This window comes from Panthera pardus, unplaced genomic scaffold (genome assembly GCF_024362965.1).
Source record: "Panthera pardus isolate Hobbes unplaced genomic scaffold, ASM2436296v1 HiC_scaffold_10, whole genome shotgun sequence".
NCBI lineage: Eukaryota > Metazoa > Chordata > Mammalia > Carnivora > Felidae > Panthera > Panthera pardus.
In genome coordinates this window covers 40952128-40957809 of record NW_026526655.1, presented here as the reverse complement: position 1 = coordinate 40957809, position 5682 = coordinate 40952128, and the positions used below count along the sequence as shown (strand labels likewise).

The 5682-nt window shown below is 33.4% G+C and overlaps 1 pseudogene; it reads left to right on the top strand.

The window, feature by feature from the left end:
- The first annotated feature begins 456 nt into the window (after positions 1 to 456).
- LOC109269922 (peptidyl-prolyl cis-trans isomerase A-like) lies at positions 457 to 988 on the top strand (annotated as a pseudogene).
- The last annotated feature ends 4694 nt before the right edge of the window (positions 989 to 5682 follow it).

Here is a 5682-nt window from a genome sequence, read left to right as displayed (position 1 = left end):
GACACAGAATCTGAAGCAGGCTCCAGGCTATGAACTGTCAGCAGAGAGCCTGATGCGGGGCTCGAACTCATGGGATGGTGAGATCATGACCTGAGCTGAAGTCAGGCATCCAGCTGACTGAGCCACCCAGGTGCCCTGAAGAATTTTACCTTAACAAATATTATATTCTTTGACAACCTAAATTGACATATATCCAGAATCATACACATAAAGGAGCTAGAAAATGAAGCACAAACAAAAACCAAAACCAATAAAAGGAAGGAAATAATAAATATTAGAGCAAAACTAAACAAACAAATAACAACACCAACAAAAACCACAACAGAACAGATCAATAAAACCAGGGGTCTCTGGCTGGCTCAGTAAGTAGAGCATGTGACTCTTGACCTTGAGGTTGTAAATCAAAGCCCCACCTTGGGTGTAGAGATTACTTAATAATAAAATCTTCAGGCCTTGCAGATACTGCTGCCCAGGAACCACCCACACTGTCCAGCCATGGTCAACCCAACTGTGTTCTATGACATCACCATGGGTGGCAAGCCCTCGAGTCATGTCTCCTTCAAGCTGTTGCACACAAAGTTCCAAAACAGCAGAGAACTTTTGTGCTCTGAGCACTGGGGAGAAAGGATTTGGTTACAAAGGTTCCTGCTTTCACAGGATTATCCCAGGATTTATGTGCCAGGGTGGTGACTTCACATGCCATCATAACATTGGCAGCAAGTCCATCAATGGAGAGAAATTTGATGATGAAAATTTCATCCTGAAGCACACAGATCCTGGCATCCTGTCCATGGTGAACACTGGACCCAACACGAATGGTTCCCAGTTTTTCATCTGCACTGCCAAGATCAAGTGGTTGGATGGTAAGCACGTGGTGTTTCGCAAGGTAAAGGAGGGCATGAACATCGTGGAAGCCAGGGAGTGCTTTGGGTCCAAGAATGGCAAGACCAGCGGGAAGATCACCATTGCTGACTATGGACAAGTCTAAAATTTTGACTTGTGTCTTATCTTAACCACTGGACTACTCCTTCTGTAGCTTGGGAGAGCACCCCACCACCCCCATATGCTCAAAATTTCCTATAGTCTTTGTGCTCCTGCTGCAGTTCCATGGTCCCATGATTTCCTTACTCTCCTCCAAGTTTAGCTGGATTGCAGAGTGAAGCTTATAATTATGAAATAAAAGTGAAACAATAACAACAAAATAATAATAATAAATAATAATAATAAACAAGATCTTTAAAAAAGAAAAGAGAAATAAGAACTGATACTTCATAAATACAAAAGATAATAAGAGAATATTATGCAAAATTATGTGCCAACAAACTGGACAACATAGAATAAGTGGATAAATTCCTAGAAACATATAAACTCCCAAAACTGAATCCAGAAGAAATAGAAAATTTGAACAGACCAATTACCAGCAATGAAATTAAATCAGTAATCAAAAAACTCCCAACAAATAAAAGTCCAGGGCCTGATGGCTTCACTAGTGAAGTCTACCAAATATTTAAACAAGAATAAATACCTATTATTCTCAAACTATTTAAAAAAATAGAAGGAAATCTTCCACAATCATTCTACGAGGCCAGCATTACTCTAATACCAGAAAAAGACACTACAAAAAAGAGAGAGAGGAGAGAGAGAACTACAGGCAAATATATCTGAAGAACATAGATTCAAAATCCTCAACAAAATATTAGCAAATGAAATCTAACAATTGGTTATAAAACTCATTCACCATGATTAAGTGGAATTTATTCCTGAAATGCAAGCTTGGCTCAATATTCGTAAGTCAATCAAGGTGATACATCACATCAAGAGAAAGGGTAAAAACCATGTGATCATTTCATTGAAGCAGAAAAAGCACTTAACAAAGTACAACATCCATTTATGATAAAAACTCTCAACAAAGTAGGTATAGAGGGAATATATCTCAACATAATAAAGGACATATATAAAAACTCACAGCTAAAATTATACTTAATGGTGAAAAACCTAGAGTTTTTTTCCCTTAGGATCAGGAATAAGACAAGGATGTCCACTTTCACCACTTTCACTCAACATAGTACTAGAAGTCCTGGACACAGCAATCAGATAAGAAAAAAGAATACAAGGCACCCAAATTGGTAAGGTGAAATAAAATTTTCACTATTTGCAGGAGACATGATACTCTGTATAGAAAACACTCAAGACTCCACCAAAACACTACAAGAACTGATAAATGAATTCAGGAAGATTGCAGGATACAAAACCAATAAACAGAAATCTATTGCATTTCTGTACAGCAATAAGTAGCAGAAAGAAAATTTTTTTAAAAATCTCATTTACAATTGCACTAAATAAATAAATAAATAAATGAATGAATGAATGAATAAAATACATAGGAATAAACTTACCCAAAGAAGTGAAGACTTATACTCTGAAAACTATAAAACACTGATGAAAGAAATTGAATACAGACACAAATAGATGGAAAGATATTCCATGTTCATGGATTGGGAGAACCAATATCATTATAATGTCCGTGGTACCAAAGGTAATCTACACATTTAATGCCATGTATGGAAACACAAATTCCTGAACAGCCAGGGCAATCTTGAAGAACAAAGGTAGAGAATCACAATTCCAGATTTCAAGATCTACTACTACAAAGCTTTAGTAATCAAAACAGTACGATACTGGTCCAAAATAGACACACAGATCAAGAGAACAGAATAGAAAGCCCAGAAAACAAGTCGTGTTGAGTGGTAGAGATGATAGGGATTTTTTTTTCTCAATACTGGTATTTGTGGTGAGAATGGACATTCTTACCTTGCTCTTGACATTAACAAGAATTCTTTAAGGTTTTGTTCTGTTTTACAGTCCTAGGTATAGATTTGAGGTTTACATGGTTTACATCAAGTTACAAAAGCCATTATGCATTTTTATCAAAAATGTGTTTTAAATTGACTTGACAGCCTTTTTATCATCTATAATTGTGATTTTTTTTTTACTTAAAGAGTGATTTAACTGTAATTTTATTTCTTCTTATTCTTTGCCTCCCCCCACCCAGTTTAAATAATCTTAAATCTTGGTATCAGTGGTATATTCTCTACATAAAAGGGGTTAGACATTTTTTTCTTATAACTTGGTATTAAGTAGCAATGAAATTATATGGTATTTGAAGGTTTGATAGATAACTCCTATAAAATGTTTTTGTTGTGGTAATTTTTGAAGCACACTTTCTTAAATTTTTTTACATCTTCTATGTGACTGGTAGGTTTTAACTGTCTATTTCTATGGGGGTCAGTTTGGATAAATTGCATTTTGCTAGACAATTTCCAGTTAACCTATGTTCTAAGTCTTATTTTTCTAAGGTTGTGTGAAGAATATTTTATTCAAAATACCTTCTGTTTTGATAGCTTTTTCCTCCTTTCATTGTTTATTTTGTAAATTTCTGTTTTCCTTTTTCCCCAACTTAGGAAAGCTAATGGTTTTTCTATGTTGCACATTCATTAGATCTACATCTATTTTGCTTTTTAATTTACTAAGCTCTGTTTTAACCTGTATTGTTTCCTGTCTTAGAAGTTCCTCAAAATGATCTTCTGATTCTTTTTCTAAGCTTTTGTATTGCATATTTCCGGTAAGTACTTCTCTTTGCACTTTTATTTTCATTTTTAATTATTTAAAGCTACATGTTCCCTTAGATTTTGGATGTAATTATCCTATTTATCCTAAGATTGTGCATTTTCATTATAGTAGTTTTAACAAATGCCACAATTGTATTTAAATTCTCCCTTTGACACAAGGTTGCTTAATATTTTGTTTTGTTGTCAGTGTTTTTTGTTTTTTTGTTTTTGTTTTTTAATTTGGTAGTTTTCTCTGTTATGTTTCACAGATGTCTGTTCTGTTCTGGGTTGACTTCACCACTTATATAATGTATCTTTTTTATCAGTATATACCTTCTTTCATGTCATGTAGACATTATTCAATTTGAGTTATTTTTAAAAATATTAGAAGGCTAAGTTTGTTGCATTTTTCAGTTTTTTTTTTTCCTTTGGATATTCCAATTATGCTTTCCTTATGTTGGAAATTTTTGCCTGGCTGTATATAATTATTTTATTTCTAAAATTAAAAAAAAATGTATATATTGGCTTTTTTGTTCTTATCTTCTATATCATTTGATATGTCCATTACTTCATCTACTACCCCTTGTAATTTTTATAATTAGTCTTCATTGCACATAAAAACTGTGATCCAAGCCCAAAAGTAATTTAAAAGGAAGGAAAATGTATATGAATTCAATAGACTTAAGTTTAAGGTTTTACTTTCAAACACCAAGTTGTTGGTAAATCATGATACATAAAAGTGGTCTGAAGTAGCTATGGAAAGCAGTTTCCCCTTGATTTCTTGCATGTAAGTGAGTCAACTGACAGAAGGAATACTTTTCAATAAGCATGTAAGAAACTGTCATAGCAAATTGAAGTTGAAAACCAGGTTCATAAATATAGGAAAAGGAAGTGATTGTAAATGAAGTGGTAATAAAATTATTATCTGCTGCCAGATAATATAGAAAAGGATAGGATAATGTATACACTGGTAGGAGTACTACAGATAACTAGAATAAAGGGAGGGAAGAAAAAGGTTTCTACCCAAAATAGTATCTATTGGGTTTCTGGATAATTCTTCCTCCCATTGTCATAGGTCCTTGCCTTTTCTGAAAAGAAAATCCAGTGAGGCATAAGGAATGATTCTAGAAACTTCAGCATTTTTTATATTATAATATAATTTTACTACATATTATTTTTGAGAAAAAAATTAAATATGGAGGAAAATAGCCATATTAATGATGAGAAGTTGTTTAAGACTGGTATCCCAGATTAATCTTTACCTTTCTTATCTCAAAACTTTCCAAGTCCTTCCATAGTAAAATATACATAATCCATTTTTATTATAATTTAAAAAAATCAATTGAATTTTTGCAGTATTTTTTCCTGGAGAATTACTTTGAAGAAAAATGAATAATAGCACTCATTTAAATACTTGTACAGTTTGAGTATTTGTTAATTCCCACCTAGTGATTATTACTTCTATTAGACAACTATGATCTAATCCTGGTAAATCACTCAATTTGCGCCCATGAAAGGAAAGGCTGACAAATACCAACATTGAAATCATCAATTTTAATTCACCTCTTTCTGAGACAGCTATCTTTTGCCTAGAGGAGATTGGAAAACACTATGAAGGGACCAGCATTTCATCACCCAGAGAGAGATGACAGCTAAAGTCATCCAAGTACACATAAATGAACATAGAGATGGCTTAACAGCTTAACCTGAGTTAATTGTGTGTCCCCTAATCTTATTCAAAGAACAAAGTATCCAAAAGTAGACCTGTGGAGGAACATTAAGAGGAGGCATACACATAGAGGGTCATTTGGAAAATATTCTCAGCAGTTCATGTATGAATATTTTTCTCCATACAACTGGGACTAAGGCTTCATTCACTTGAAGGTCCAAACAGTGAATGTTAACAAGTAGGCTTTATCATCAATAAGAATCTAGCTTTAATACTGTTCTCCAACATAAATCTTCTATGTACTTCCAAATTACTTTTTCTTAAGCTATAAAAATGAATAAATACAATATCTTGATAGAAATGTGTAAGGATTAAATTATGTGAGCACATAATTATGACTGACAC